We start from the raw sequence: 17154 nt of genomic DNA, 5'->3' as shown, positions 1-17154 counted from the left end.
GGAAAGGAAGAAGTAAAAACATCACTATTTGCAGATGACATGATATTGTACTTAATCGACCCCACAAATTCCATCAGAGAACTCCTACAGCTGATAAACAAGTTCAGCAAAGTGGCTGGAAATAAAATCAACTCAAACAAATCAGTAGCCTTCCTATATTCAAAGGACAAACATATGGAGAAAGAAATTTGGTAAAAGATACCCTCCACAATAGTCACAAAAACTATGAAATACCTTAGTGTGACTCTAACTAAGCAAGTGAAGGACCTGTATGACAAGAACTTCAAACCTCTAAACAAGGAAATCAAGGAAGATCTCAGAAAATGGAAAGATCTCCCGTGCTCACTGATTGGAAGGATCAACATTGTAAAAATGGCCATCTTAAGTAAAACAATCTAGAAATTCAATGCAATCCCCATCAATATTCCAACCCAGTTCTTCATTGAGTTGGAAAGAGCAGTGTCCAATTTCATCTGGAATAACAAAAGACCTAGAATATCTAAATCCATCCTCAACAACAAGAAAACATCTGCGGGAATCACTATCCTTGACCTCAAGCTCTATTATAAGGCAATTGTGCTGAAAACTAGTACTGGTACAGAAATAGGCATGTGGGTCAATGGAATAGAATAAAAGATCCAGAAATGAGCCCTCATGTATATGGTCACCTGATTTTTAACAAAGGAGCTGTAACATTCAATGGGAAAAGGGCAGCCTATTCAACAAATGGTGTTGGTCCAACTGGCACTCAGCATGCAGAAGAATGAAAATAGACCCTTTCTTATCTCCTTGTACAAAGCTCAAGTGTAAGTGGATCAAAGATCTCCACATTAAACCAGGTACACTGAAGCTATTAGATGAGAAAGTAGGGAAAACCTTAGAACTCATAGGCACAGGAGAAAAGTTCTTGAACAAAACACCAATAGCTCGAGCTCTTAGTTCAAAAATTGACAAATGGGACTTAATGAGATTGCAAAGTTTCTGTAAGGCTAAGGACACTGTCAAGAAAACAAAACGGCAACCAACAGAGTGGGAAAAGATCTTTACCAACCCCACATCAGATAGAGGCCTAATATCTAAGGTATATAAAGAACTCAAAAAGCTAGACACAAGAGAATCAAACAACGCTATTTAAAAATGGGGTACAGAGCTAAACAAAACGTTCTTAATTGAGGAATATCGAATGGCTGAGAAACATCTAAGGAAGTGCTCAACATCCTCAGCCATTAGGGAAATGCAAATCAAAACAACCCTGAGATTCCACCTCACACCAGTCAGATTGGCCAAGATCCAAAACTCAGATGACAGCAGATGCTGACGAGGATGTGGATAAAGAGAACACTTCTCCACTGTTGGTGGGGTTGTAAATTGATACAACCACTCTGGAAATCAGTCTGGCGATTCCTCAAAAAATTGGACATAGTACTACCTGAAGATCCAGCTATTCCACTTCTGGGCATATACCCCAGACACACTCCAATGTACAACAAAGTCACATGCACCACAATGTTCATAGCAGCCCTATTTATAATATCCAGAAGCTGGAAAGAACCCAGATGTCCTTCAGTAGATGAATGGAATTAAAAATTGTGGTACAGGCATCTGGCTCCCACTCTCACAGCCATTGCAGTTTATTGAGCTCCATAGAGACAGCGCCGGGGCAAGCGAGAGCCGGATGGGCACTGGGCGACTCTGTGCCTCGTGGAGGAAAATCAACTAAACATGGGCAAAGGAGATCCTAAGAAGCCAAGAGGCAAAATGTCCTCATATGCATTCTTTGTGCAAACCTGCCTGGAGGAGCACAAGAAGAAGCACCCGGATGCTTCTGTCAACTTCTCAGAGTTCTCCAAGAAGTGCTCAGAGAGGTGGAAGACCATGTCTGCTAAAAAAAAAAGGGGGGGGGGGAATTTGAAGATATGGCAAAGGCTGACAAGGCTCGTTATGAAAGAGAAATGAAAACCTACATTCCCCCAAAAGGGGAGACCAAAAAGAAGTTCAAGGACCCCAATGCACCCAAGAGGCCTTCTTCAGCCTTCTTCTTGTTCTGTTCTGAGTACCGCCCAAAAATCAAAGGTGAGCATCCTGGCTTATCCATTGGTGATGTCGCAAAGAAACTAGGGGAGATGTGGAACAACACTGCCGTGGATGACAAGCAGCCCTGTGAGAAGAAGGCCACCAAGCTGAAGGAGAAGTACGAGAAGGATATTGCTGCCTACAGAGCTAAAGGAAAACCTGATGCAGCGAAAAAGGGGGTGGTCAAGGCTGAAAAGAGCAAGAAAAAGAAGGAAGAAGAAGATGAGAAGGAGGATGAAGAGGATGAGGAAGAGGAGGAAGAAGAGGAAGACGAAGATGAAGAAGAAGAAGATGATGATGAATAAGTTGGTTCTAGGGCAGTTTTTTTTTCTTGTCTATAAAGCATTTAACCCCCCTGTACACAACTCACTCCTTTTAAAGAAAAAAAATTGAAATGTAAGGCTGTGTAAGATTTGTTTTTAAACTCTACAGTGTCTTTTTTTGTATAGTTAACACACTACTGAATGTGTCTTTAGATAGCCCTGTCCTGGTGGTATTTTCAATAGCCACTAACCTTGCCTGGTACAGTCTGGGGGTTGTAAATTGGCATGGAAATTTAAAGCAGGTTCTTGTTGGTGCACAGCACAAATTAGTTATATATGGGGACAGTAGGTTTTTTTTTTCTTTCCGGTTTTTTTTTTTCTTTTGGGTTTTTTTTTTTTTTCATCTTCAGTTGTCTCTGATGCAGCTTATAAGAAGATAATTGTTCTGTTAACTGAATACCACTCTGTAATTGCAAAAATAAAAAATGCAGCTGTTTTGTTGATATTCTGAATGCTTCTAAGTAAATACAACTTTTTTATTTAAAAAATATTGTGCTACATTTACACAATGGAGTACTACTCAACTATCAGAAACAATGACTTAACAAAATTCTTAAGAAAATGGGTGCATCTAGAGAATATCATCCTGAGTGAGATAACCCAGTCACAAAAGAACAGATATAATATGCAGTCACTGATAATGGGATACTAACCCCAGAAAGCTCTGAACACCCCAGAAACAACTCACAGACTGTGTGAAGTTCAAGAAAAAAAAGAAAAAACCATTATGCTCAATCCTTATATACCAAGAAAACTTTGACTAATTCCGTGTTACAACCTGTTTTACATGTACTTTTTTCTCATTGTAACTAGTAAGACCTTAATGCACACTGTCAAACCTTTGGGGAAAAAAAGCCAAGCACTGACAAAAATGTATTTGTATACTTTTATGCAAAAATGCTCAAAATTTGTTCATTTATCTTTTTTTAAAATAAAGTTGTTCAAAAATTTTTATGATATTAAATATTAATCACCAAACATACTTTCTGCAAAGTGCAGTGAAATTGAATGATTCTGTTCATTTTCAACTACTGTGCCAGTGTCCCCACCTCTGAAATTTGGAGCATTTCATTCTTTCTTTACTCACTCAATTACACAGGTTAAGGTTTTGTATTTGCTCTTCAGTCAAAGGCACAGATTAAACCAAACTATAATTTAGCCAATCTGCCCTGCACCATGCACCATTCTGTTACATTATTTCCACGGGATTTCACAGATGCAAGCCCTCTTCTACCAGTATTGTGTGCTAATGGCTGCTTTTGGATCTATAGTTCACAGTCAGCATGTTTTGTTACTTGCATTTAAATCACCTGTTGTATTTATGAAGGTTTTGCAAAGCTTTTCTTGTTTCTCCCTCTAGTGGTCAGTGGCTTTCATTAAAATGGAAAAAGCGTAAGCAGTGATATTAATGTGCGTGGCATGTGAGGATAAGCATTCAATTTCATTTTAAATAAATGTGAATCATGTCTGAAGTTATGTTTAACAATATGGACAATCTGTAATTTTACCCTCTAATAATCTCTGATCATTAACCCAGATTTCTGACCCAGCCCATCTGCCTCAAGGCTCTGCCTTCATCCCAAGCATCGCAGTGACAGTGAACTTTTTGCCAGGGAACATTCTGCTTCCTACACTTTTTCTGCTCCCCATCTGTCAGCCACACCCTTTCCTCTCACAAAGAGTTCATGAAGTCCACAACTCTCTAACCTGGGCTCTGTGTTAGCATGGAGAGACCTCCCTTTATTATCTATATCAGACTTTTACAGATTTCATTTTTAGTTTGAGGCTTCCTCTCTGTAGTGGTTTGAATTGCTTCCTTGGCCCTTGGAAAGTGGCACTATTAGGAGGTGTGGCCTTGTCGAAGTAGGTGTGGCCTTGTTGAAGTAGGTGTGGCTTTGTTAAAGTAGGTGTGGCCTTGTTGAAGTAGGTGTGGCCTTGTTGGAGTAAATGCATCACTGTGTAGGTAGGCTTTGCTCCAGCTCCACCCAGTGAGGAAGAGACCCTCCTCCTGGCTGCCTTTGGATCAAGATTTAGAACTCTTGGTTCCTCCAACAGCACCACATCTGCCTGCACACTGCCATGCTTTCTGCTATGATAGTAATGGACTGAATTTCTAAAACTATGTCAGACCCAATTAAATGTTTTCCTTTATAAGAGTTGCCTTGGTCATGGTGTTTCTTCACATCAATGAAACCCTAAGTAAGACACTTTCTTACTAGATATTTAGGAAGAAAAAATTTTAAGTGACTTCATCTTCAAAGAAGGTAATGGTTTCTAGGTAATTTCTATAGGCACCTTACAATACTTAGGTCAAACTGACTATGGAAAATTGTTAATACAGTGTAGTTACAATTTTAGGATTTTGGTTTCTTAAAAAAACAAATATTATAAGAAGAATATGTTTTTGTTTTAACCCCAGGTGTATGAGTCTGGTTCAGATTTTCTACAGCAGTTGACTATGATTTGCCTTGTGCTCTAGTAGGAACATGACTTTGCCAGCTGCAGATAGTTTCTGCAAGTGTGTGACATTTTAAATTCTGGGGACTTGTCAACAGGTATATAAATGATAGTGTCCCAAGAGTTTGTGTGGGTTGTTAGTTGATTAGTTGGTTGTTGCTGGTTGCTGTTGGTTTGGGTTAGGTAGTCCTTCATGTAAAAGAAACAACAACAAAAAAAAAATAGATATTTTGACTATGAAGATCAAACTTGCCCCCAAGGAATTCAAAGCCCCTAATCAGCAGGAAGCAGTTGAATGATAACATCACCACCTTTCTGACCTCTGACTTTATTCAGGAATCTCTTTTATCTCTATCTGTTTATCTCTACTATCTAGTGTGAGGGGTTGAAAGGGCAGAAGGGGTGGAAGAAAGAAGAACCCACAAAGTAGTCACCATTAACTATGCCAGAAAAATACTCTGCAAAGATAACAAAATGCTATTGAACCCTAGTTTCGGAAAGACTGAGTTTCTAAGGAAGCATGTTTTTAAAGAGAGCTACAGTTCTATCAAGAGCAAACCATACGGGCCATATGGCACATAATTTGGCCCAGCTCTGAGTGTCCCAAGGAGTCTGGCTACCAGTAAAACCTCATCACCATCACCTGATGTCTAAAAACTGCCTCAAATTCAACAACTGCAGAACCAAAACCCTCAGTTTCCCACACAAACCCCTGATTCCTTTTCTTTTTTGTTCTTTAAATACGCTGGACCACAGCCAGATGCAGAAGTCAAAACCTCAAGAGGCATCTGGTTCTCCTACCCCTCAGCCCCATTAAACATCCTCCATGAAAAGACTTCTCAAGCCTGTAGTCTGTCTCTGATATTTCCTTGAGCTATTACAATCTCCTTGTAGGTTTCCTTGGGACCTCCACAGTTGCACCCCCTCCCAGTACATTCTCTGTATGGCACCCATGCATATGCTGTTACGAGCTAAATCATGTCCCCACAAAATTCAAATAAGTTAAATACTACCCACTGTATCTCAGAACAAGGCACCACTAAGAGACAGGGTCATTTAAGAAGTGGCTAAGTTAAAGTGCAGCCTTTTTGGGGTGAGCCTTAAGCCAATCTGACTAGTGTCCTTATAAATCAGTAAAAAAAAAAAAAAAAAATTTAAAAGGGCCATCGAGGCTTACAGAGAGCCAGGAGTTTCACGCGCCCACGCTTCCCGCCGCTAGGAACAGGCGTGCAACAAACAAACAGATTCTTCTGCAGATAACCTTTATTGTGCAGCACTTTGAGCAGGGGGCTTCTTGAACAGGAAACTTCTCTCTGAGCCGGGGACTCCCTACTGGGTTCTACTGTCTAGGCGACCTCTCACGCACAGTCCCCCACGTGCGATCTCTCTGTCCAGTCTCTGTCCACGTGGGATCTCCCGCAATCTCTCCTATCGGGGTCTCTCTCCACGTGGTACCTCTCCGCCATCCCTCCACGTGGGGTCTCCCGCAATCTCTCCACTATCTTCCTCTCCTCCTCTGTCTTCCTCTCCTCTCCACGTGGGGGAGAAATGCACTGCTATATATGCCTAGGAGACTCGTGTCGCTACCTGATTGGTGCGCCCTCCAGTAACTCAATAGTATGCCCCGAGAGCGGGCTATGACGTATGTGGCGCATGCGCATTAAGTCTCTTGGCTGGGCAACAGCTCTGTTTGCTGAGTTCTCGGCGGGAAGCCGGCGCCATGTTTGGGTGTGGCACAAACGGCTCCCTACACAGGAGGGCTCACTTACAAAGAATAGGCCCGGTGACAGGACAGGAAGAGGAGGAGATGCTTGGTGGGTAAGGCTGCCTAGCCTGACAACTGAGTTCCACCCCGAGAGCCCACACAGTGGAAGGAGAGGACTGACTGAGGGTTGTCCCACAAGCTGTCCTCTGAACTCCACATATTTGCTGTGGCACATGCTACATAGAGAAAGAAAAAGAAAAGAAAGGAAGTGGGACATCAGTTGGCTCATTGAAGAAGCACTGGGCCTGGACCCTAAGCTGCCAAATATGCAGCTGTCTTTCCCAGCGGGGTCTATGTTTGATGACACACATAGACCTAAATTTCTTCTCCTATGTCCTCCCCAGGCAACTTGGGAATGCAGTCTGAGCCACTAGGGTGCTCTACTGCCCCCCCCCCCCCCCCCGAGAGAGCTTGCATACAACGGTGTTTAGAGAAAGACTAAGATTAACCTAACAAATACTGCCCTGTTCTGAATCACAACCAAGATCATTTATGAAAGTTCTACTGGGAAGGTTAGAGGAGCTATTTTTAAATGCAAGTCAGTGGGAGAAACAGACATTTTTCAAAACAGCAAGCTAGAGCACTTTTCACATTCTCATAATATCAATAAAGTGGGAGGTCATTAGCTAAGTTTTGTTCCAGGAGTGAGGGCACAAACACCTCCGAGGTGCTAGAAATAAAAGATTTGCGGAGAAAAAAGGTAATTTGCTGCTGGGAACAGCTATCTTGTAGGAGGTCGCTGCAACCACAAAGGCCAGCAGAGTATTGTTCTGTGTGAGTCAAGGAGGTAGTCCAGTCCAACATGACTCAGCAGCTGATACTGGTTCCAACATTAAAACTATGACACCAGAGAGTTTGTTTTAGGCATATTTAAACATAGCACATTTGGGGGGTAAAGACGTTTCCTGGTGTACCAGAAAGTTTAACATTGAAACTCTTTGTAAAGTACATGTGATCTCTTCCATAAGGATAGCTTCAAAAGATTGACTACATGTGACATCTTAAGGTCTGGTGTTGTCTCGGTCATGCAGACAACACAAAGGTCACCAGGCTGTTAACCACCTCCACCCCCATTTGTAAAGTTTGTGGGACGTCATCCATAAAGATGGGTTCTATTGTCTGAGAACCGATGTTCAAGATAAGGGTCTGGGGAGTCTGAGTTAGATAAAGGTCCTGAGAACCTGCTCTGAAGTCACTAGGCTATTGGCCACACCCACTCCCAGCCTGTCAGGAAAGAGATTATACATCTCTTCCTTTGAAGAGGCAGCCCTGTGTGTCTAACATTCCTAATGTCCCTGTGCTTATGAGTGAGGGAGCACCAGACCTCTGCCCCCTATGCCATCTCTTCAGTTTTTCTTGATGTTGGGATCACCTGGTGTCCCAGGTCTCAGATCTATACCTTGTGTTTCACTAAAGGGCTTCAATATTCAGCCTTTTGACCTGACATTCTTCTGACATTCAGTCTCTTTCCTTCAAATAATTCTGCTTCCTGTCATGATAGAGTCTGTTTCCTGTGTTCTTGGCTGACTCCATAGCTGCCTGCTTTCCAACGATGATGGTGATGTCACAGGACTTCTGATCCTGCTCTGTCACTCACCACTGTAAAGAGTTCTTCCTTTGAGGAAACTGGAAAACTGCCTGTACAAAAAGCAATGTGGGATAACCAGCTAGCAGCCATCTTATGTGAAGCCGGAAGTGCAGTACCTTATACTCAGCAATTCTAATCAGTGTACACCACATAGTTTAATCTCAATCAGTCTGCAAAATAGCATTCAATAGACAAAAGGACAGATATTAAAATAAGATATGTCTGTATATTTATTAACCCATAAGTTATTGACATTAAGAAAACACTTAGAACTTTTCTCTTTTGGCTTTTGAGACAGAGACTCCTGTCTTCTCTCCACCTCCCAACACGGAGATTTCACAGGTGTGCCACCACATCTAACTTACAATATTGTTAAATGGAATGTTCACCAAACAGAATGTGTAGTGCAGTTCCTTCCAGCTTACTTGAAACATGCTCACATCTTCAGATGCATATGCCATTACAAAAGAAACAGTGAGTCAGGAGCGTTTCTAAGGCTTCTTAAGATATCAGAGGGCATCTGACACTGCGGCCTTACAGAAAGTGAAGCCCACATGTACCCCAGCTGTATACTGTCTGAAGCCAGCTCTACAAAGCTTCCGTGCAGCACATTACTTCCCTGATCACTCTTTGGACTTGAACTGGGTTTTGTTTGTTTTGTCTTGTGTTGTTTTTGTGCTGGGGCCTGGACTCAGGGCCTTGTGTATATAGACAAGTATTCTCCAAATGGATCACGTCTTAGTTCTTCAACCACTCGTGATACAGAAGCTTACTCTTTTTCTAAGAGAAGTGCTGCATTTATAAATGAGAAGGCTACTTCACATTCCCTAAAGGCCTTTTAGAACGGAGACTCTGATATCCGGTGGTGAACTCTGAAGTTCAAGTTCGGCATGGTTATATTGCTTACATTAATTAAAGCAGTGACTCCGCCTTTCTCTTTTGCCTGTGGTCTGCTTTAATTTTTATTTTGTGTGCGTGTTCTTATAGTACATATGTCTACCTGCATGCCTGGTTCCTTCAAAAGCCAGAAAAAGGTGTCAGATGCCCTACGAGTGCAGTTACAGATGGTCATGAGTCACAAAGTGCAGACTGAGAATTGAGGCAGACTACAGCTTCATGAAATAGCCAACTTTATTCAGAGCATCAGACAATATTCTGAGGGCTAAGCAAGATGATATGAACAAAGGTCACAGGAATTTAGGCAGTATAGTCACAAAGACAATCCTTGCTTGCAAACATTATTCTGAATACAAATGGATAATCTAAAGTAAAACCCACTCCTATGATTACACCAGGGAGAGGCTTGAAAGTGGGCTCCAAGAACAACCCATGTGACGGAAGAACAGAGGTTACAGCCTCCTGGCTTGTTTACTCAAGGTTTTTTCACACGCTCTTAGAAATCTCCTCATACAGCTTCACTTATGAGCCATATTTCCACATAAATGAGCCACATTTTGTCATAGGCTTCATAAAAATATTTTAGAGGATAAGTGTTTCTAATTATGGTGTATGTGTTTGTATTTGTGTATGTTTGTGTACATGTATATGTTGTGTATGTATATGTGGCTGTGTATGTGAACATGTGAAGGTCAGAGGACAGTTTGTGATAGGTGATCCTCTCCTTCCATTGTGTAAGTCCCAGGGATTAAACTCAGGCCATCAGACTGGGCCCCAAGTAGCTTTACCCATATAGTCATCTTACCAAACAAAGAATGCAAATTTTAAGTTATGAGTATACAAAAATATTTCATTTTACTCATCTGAATATCACTGTCCACTCAACACCTGGCTCATAGTGTTAGTCAAGGAGCATGTCTGCTCCTGGAAGTTATCTTGCTTACCTCGTGATAGACAGTTCATACTTCTACCAGGAAGAAGACAAGTGATTCATGAGACCAGAACTCAGGGATCCTGAATCCCATTCTTGTACCACCTTCTGGTAACTGGTTTGAAATTTGGAAAGGAAAAAAGAACATAGGGAAGGAAGAAAAAAAAAATAGACCATTAGAAAAGCTGGTTCTGATTCTAAACCCTAAGGAGGACTTCTTGTCTAGCAGGCAAACAGTGATAAATGTTCACTCTTAGCTCAGCCCTATTATTTTAAGGTCAAATACAGACTTTCTTTATTAAGAAAGTTGTTATTCTAGAAAAGTGCACTGAGTTTTAAACATCGATCTCCTGCTGGATTGGCAGAGTCATATATGTAAGAACTCTTCAGAAATACAGAAACCCTATTAATATTGCTCATTCCAAATCAGGCAGTAGTGACTCATACCTTTAATCCCTGCACTCAGGAGGCAGAGGAAGGCAGATCTCTGCGTTAGAGGCCAACTGCAGAGCAAGTTCAGGACAGCCAGGACTACACGGAGAAACCCAGTCTCAAACGTTCAAGAAAGGAAGGAAGGAAGAAGGAAAGAAAGAAAGATGCTAATTCCAATTTAGTTTTAACATTCAGTATTTAAATTAAAAATATTTTCTTTTTACTAAGTAGTAGATATTCATAACATACTATAAAGTAAAAAATGTTTCTGAAAAAAAAAATTCCTTGAGTCTCTACTGATCGCTGCAGGGGTTAGTAAATTCTTACAGTGTGTTCTAACTGTAAATAACGTGATGATGTTTTAAAGATGCAAACATACATGATATTTTAACACTAAAAGGTGCAAAAATGTTTCATCAATAATTCTTATATGGAATACTCGTTAATACTGAGTTAAACAAAATGTACAACTAAAGTGAACCTTACCTTCTTTAAATTTTAGTGTTTAAAACTTTTGAGTACGGTAAATATATTATGTCCATTAGACGATTCGGCTGTAGATTTTCCTGAATCAAAAGGGAGAGTGTGACTTTAGTCCCGCTCTCTTGGGATGATAACTTAGGTTTTAAAGAGGGGTTCTGTCTATGAATGCCCTCCCTTCACCCAACCCGCCTTCCTCAGCATCCTCAGCATTGCTTTACAATCACGTCTTACCATCCCATCTACCACCTACTCTTTAAAAAATAAAAACTTAGAAGTGTAAACCATGATTCCTAAAACAGAGTGTGGCGCTAATGTTCCCACAAGTAGCACAGAAGTCACTATAAACCCCTTTCCTGTCTCTCTACTTCCACCAGCGCAGCCATCGGGCTCATGCCTGGACTGAAGCAATAGCTACCAAATAGGCACATAGAGATTACTGTGACTTTAATGTCATGCTGGCCAGAGTCTTCTGTTGGAAACCCCTTCCTTCGCACCTCCCAAAGTTTCCTGTGGTCACAAGATTATACTCTGCTTACCAATGTGATAGAGAAAAAAGGGGGGGCTAGCAGGGGAGGGGGCAGGGGAGGTTCATTCAGTAAAGTGCTTGCAATGCAAGGAGAAGCTGAGTTTGATACCCAGGACTCATGAAGAGCTAGGTGTAGCCAGGTCATGACACATGCCTTCAATCCTAGTACTGGGGAGCCCAAGGCAGGCATATTTCTGTAAGTTTAAGGCCAGCCTGGTCTACAAATCAAGTTCAGGAGAGCCAGGGCTCTGTTATACAGAGAAACCTGTCACAAACAAACAAACAAACCAAAAGCAAGGTGTGGAGACACAAACCCAGTGTTGGGGGGGGATCTCTACCAAGAGAGAGTTCCTAAGGTTTGCTGGCCAGTCAGTCTAAACAAATTGGTGACTCTAGGTTCACTGAGAGAGCCTGTCTCAAAAGTAAATTATGTACAGAATTTGGTAAAGATGCTCTGACAGTGACTTCTGACCTGCACACACATGTGCATGCACACACAGAAGCAGGAAGGAAGGGAGGGCAGGAAGGATGGATGGACAGACGGACAGACAGATGGACAGACAATGCTGTCCAGATAACTATGACTTCAGCCAGGCTGAAAACCACTGGGTAGCACTTTATCAACGCTCCTTCCTATGCTTTGTGACTAATGAAAACACGGGCATTCAGACTAACTGTATAACTGACCCATTTCACAAAAAATTTTTAAAAATTTGGTAGTGCTTTATTTTCTTCCCATCACTAAAAAAACCTAAAATCAACATCTTCCAGACTCTCCTCAAGAATTTTCTGTTTCCCTCCAATCAATTATTAAACCAGATGGCACAAACACTGTAGAAAACATGCAGGCTGCTTGAAGAAATGACTTCCCTTCTGTGGCTTCATGGGTAATATGACTGTTCATTTGTCTTTCGCTTTTCATTAAGTCAGGTGATTTCAAGTCAAGAGCCCCTAGGAAACTGATCTGTGTTGCTGGATACAACCACAGTATGAACTATATAGAAATGAAAAGCCAAGGGCTCTGAGCTAAGAGGACACTGGTCAGGTCCCCAGCACCCACATGGTAGCTCGCCACCATGTTTCAGGGACTCTCACACCCCTTCTGTCCTCTTATGTAACCAGGCACACATGTGGTATACAGACATACATGCAGGCAAAACATCCATGCACATTAAAAATGTTTAAAAAATGAAGAAGTGGACACTGTTGCTGGGGAACATCTCTCTCCAACATCCCTCAACTACTCAATTCAGATATCATCTTCAGTAACTGCAAACATTAAAGGCAATGCTTTGAATTATTTGGGATGGTGGTTGTAACAGAACTTTATTGATGGTATTCAAGAGAGTAGGGAGGGCTCCCTAAGTCCCTCCTGTTATTATGGGGGTCTGGGATGAAAATTGTGAGGGAGATGCTCAGTGTTGGGGACCGAGTTAGGTCAGGACTCCTCATCAACTGAGGGCCTCTGTCTTGCTCTCAGTGTCCTTGCTGTGGGGGTGGGTGGTCCAAGGTTTCTTAATACTTAGAGGCCATGTAGGCCATGAGGTCTACCACCCTGTTGATGTAGCCTTATTCATTATCATTCACAAAGTTCACAAAGTTGTCATTGAGAGCAATGCCAGCTTCAGCATCAAAGGTGGAAGAGTGGGAATTGCTGTTGAAGTCACAGAAGATAATCTGGTCCTCAGTGTAGCCCAGGATGCCCTTTAGTGGGCCTTCAGATGTCTGCTTCACCACCTTCTTGATGTCATCATACTTGGCAGGTTTCTCCAGGTGGCATGTCAAATCCACAACAGATACTTTGGGGGTAGGAACACGGGAGGCCATGCCAATGAGCTTCCCACTCAGCTCTGAGATGACCTTGCCCACAGCCTTGGCAGCACTGGTGGATACAGGGATGATGCTCTGGGCTGCCCCACGGCCATCATGCCACAGCTTTCCACAGGGGCCATCCACAGTCTTCTGAGTGGCAGTGATGGCATAGACTGTGGTCATGAGCCCTTCTGTGATGCCAAAGTTGTCATGGATGACCTTAGTCAGGGTGGCTAAGTAGTTGGTGGTGCAGAATGAATTGCTGAAAATTTTGAGTGAGTTGTCATATTTTCATGGTTCACACCCATCAGAAACATGGGGGCATCGGTTGAAGGGGCAGAGATGACGAATCTTTTGGCCCCACCCTTCAAGTGGGCTTCAGCCTTCTCCATGGTGGTGAAGACTCCAGTAGACTCCACAACATACTCAGCACCAGCATCAGCCCATTTGATGTTAGTGGGATCTCGCTCCTGGAAGATGGTGATGGGCTTCCCATTGATGACAAGCTTCCCATGCTCAGCCTTGACTGTGCCATTGAATTTGTCATGGGTAGAGTCACACTGGAACATGTAGACCATGTAGTTGAGGTCAATGAAGGGGTCATTGATGGCAACAATCTCCACTTTGCCAGATGCAGAGCAGAAGGCAACCCAAATATGGTGCCAAATACGGCCAAAAGCATTCGCATTGACTTTCACCATCTTGTCTAAGGGATGAGGCTGGCACTGCATGAGAAGATGAGGTTGTCTGTGGAACAGAGAGGAGCAGAGAGCCAAATTATTTTGTTTGCCCCAGTTTGCACATTGTCTGACAGGATGTAGTATTCATAAAATGAATTACAGCATTCAGATACATTTGTTCCAGCCCAGCGGACTTGCAAGTGTGCATTCTGTTTTAACTTACCTAATGTCATCACATTTAATACTTGACCTATGCCAGTGACTGTGCTGAGCCTATTAGACAGTACTTAACTTAATCCCCACAAGGGTAATCCAAAAACAAAAAACAAAAAAAAAAGCATTCCTTTTTTATTTATTTATTTATTTATTTTTTTTTGTCAACATATGAAGAAGCTGAGACTCTGATAATGTGCAGAGGTGCAGATAGCTCTGTAATAGAGATGGGGCACAATTGGGGTTTCCATGTGGAGTGTGGCAGCTCCCTCTCTGCTGTATTATACGGTCACTATTGTTCCCACAAGCTGTGCACGGGAAATTTTAGTGTACATTATTTTCACCCCAGCTTCTTTATGAGCTGTTAACAGAATCTAGGATGAACTCTCAGATAGTTTCAAGGGCCTCAACTCCTTCCCCTGTGGAACTGGAGTTTGATGAAAAACCCATCATGATTTGTTTAACCTTTCTGGAACTCCATCGGCTGAAGTTCAGAATGAGTGGGTTTGGGTTGGGTAATTCCCCATTACATCTGGATCTATACGTGAACTCAAACACCTCCAGAAGTCTTTTCTAAAATGTAGTAGTACATTTTAAACTCGTCTTTGGCCTGCCAAGAAGTTCTGCACCTCTTGTGAAGGTCGCAGACAGGAATAAATTGAGGTCTAAGATTTAAGGTGATTTCAAGCCTGTAGTCTAGCAGAATGGAAATGGCTCTTATCCCAAGCTTCGCCACTGAAGTTACACTGTGTTTCTGATGCATTTTCTACACCAACAGTGATGAGAGGAAGAAGAAAGAATGAGAACAGTGAGCGGGCTCTGAGGTGGAGCCAAAACAGGGACAAGAACTAGAGAAAAAAGCCAGCAATAGTTCACAGAGACAGCCATGTCATAAGACAAGGACCCATCTCCAACAACTGTCCAGATGCAAACCACTCTGTCTGTCAGGCTTCCTCTTTCCAGACTGAATGACAGCGATCTTTGACATGTCACATGCACTCTGCTTCAGTGTGAGAGCCAGAGTCTACGTTTTCCTCTTTAACAATATTCTTCCCAGCAAGGTCAGACAGCTAAGGTCCAGATTCTACACCATCCGTGTCTCACGCTTACCATCTTCCTGTGTATCTATCAGTGATGGTCCATAGGCCAGTGAAATCCTCACAACCAAACCTGTCTGATGGGATGGCCAAGCCTGAGGATAGAATTTAAACCAGTGTTTCTAACACCTGAAATTGTCCTATTAACTAACTGAAATGACTGTTAACAGAATTTTTTGACTCTCATTTTGAAATGAAGAAATGGTTTGGAGAAGTCCTCCTGTCTTAGACTCCACCTCTATAGTAGTATGTTCTTAAAAAAAAAAGAGAACCAGAGGAGCTGAAAGATTCTATGAACATCTTAAAGATAGTGCTAAGGAGTACCATCTACCAGCAGGGTGGGGGAACAAAATAAAGTCAGCATCTCCAGCCCTTTCCCCAGAGAGAAGACTGTTGGCCACTGTGGCATCTCAGACTACTTGGTATGAAAACACAGCTCTGCGGTAAGATTCCTGGGCCCAGAGAGTATCTCAGCTTCTTAAAGACCAGCTAGTATGAGGTTCCTGAGACCTTCACACACACTACACCCCCCACCCCTCAAAGCAGCTCAGTGTCCCCATATGAAGGTACCGTTCTCTGGAAGCTCTGGAAAAGAGTTACCAATGCTTCGAGAGTTCAGCTTGAGAAAATAGACTCTCAGAGGTTCCCGGAATCTAGTACATGTGCTTCAGGAAAGAAAGAAATAGAGTCTGTAGCTTTAAAAGTAGTAAATAGGGCTCTGACTGGCTTTATTGTAACAAGTTGAGCAAAATGACAGTGTACTGAAATAATGAATATTAGCCGCATGGTAGTGGCATGCACCTTTAATCCCAGTACTTGGAAAGCAGAGGCAAGCAGATCTCTGGGTTTGAAGCCAGGCTGGTCTACAAAGTGAATTCCAGAACAGCCAGGGCTACGCAGAGAAACACTGTCTCAAACAACAAACGAACAAACCTAAAAACTGTCATCAGTCATCTAAGGAGCTAAGTCCACTGTCCACTGACCCATTTATTCTTCATAAACCCTAAGGGCTTTATGGAGGTCACAGGGCTAGTAGCATAGACTCAAAACTCAGTACTGTGGTTTACCAGAACCCAAGTTCTGCAGCCCCATTGATTTATACTCAAGTGCTTCAAGCCATCTTAAACGATGTTCAAGAATGAAGAATTTCTCTTACCTCTGCATCACACAGTGGCATATGTAGGCCTTCATCCACACACATCCATCACAACACACAATACTAATACACTTTATATACTTTTTTAGGTTCCTCAGTGTATTCATGGCTATCCTGAAACTCACTCTGTAGACTAGGCTGACCTGGAACTCAGAGATCTGCCTGTCTCTGTCTCCTGAGTGCTAGGATTAAAGGGGAGTGCCACCACACCTGGCAGTAATAAACTTTTAATGTTAAAGGTTATAAAGAATTTTCTTAGTGTACGAAATACATTACAGTGCCCAAGAACCTTAAGTAAAATGCAGAGCCACAAATTCCAATTAAAGAACAAAACTTTTATTCTGTTTAAGTTTATATTAACTTCGGATGCTTTTCTAGAGTTCAGCTTTAAGCTTTCCATATACATTGCATATACATTGAGCAATATCAAACACACACAATGAAGACACACCACACATGTACTATCTGCACAGATGGACACACAAGAACAGACATACACTTAAGCAATGCATAGCATACACACAGAGACTTCACAAACACACTATAGACGACATACACAGATACTCATATGAGCACACAGAACTTCTGATATGTAATCTAGGGATAAAAATACACCCCACAGTGATGTGTAGACACACCTGCTTACACACAAATATGCACCACAGACTACAGGCATCCTACACACACACACACACACACAGAGAGAGAGAGAGAGAGAGAG

The 17154-nt window shown here is 42.2% G+C and overlaps 1 pseudogene across 1 annotated transcript; it reads left to right on the top strand.

Annotated features, from left to right (window-relative positions):
- Positions 1-1722: 1722 nt before the first annotated feature.
- LOC308438133 (high mobility group protein B1-like) lies at positions 1723-2378 on the top strand (annotated as a pseudogene). The gene has a single exon. The product of its transcript is annotated as a high mobility group protein B1-like (transcript).
- Positions 2379-17154: the final 14776 nt, after the last annotated feature.

Source organism: Micromys minutus (assembly GCF_963924665.1).
Source record: "Micromys minutus genome assembly, chromosome: 1".
NCBI lineage: Eukaryota > Metazoa > Chordata > Mammalia > Rodentia > Muridae > Micromys > Micromys minutus.
The sequence above is the reverse complement of the archived record's forward strand: the minus strand, read 5'-3'. Positions and strand labels throughout refer to the sequence as shown.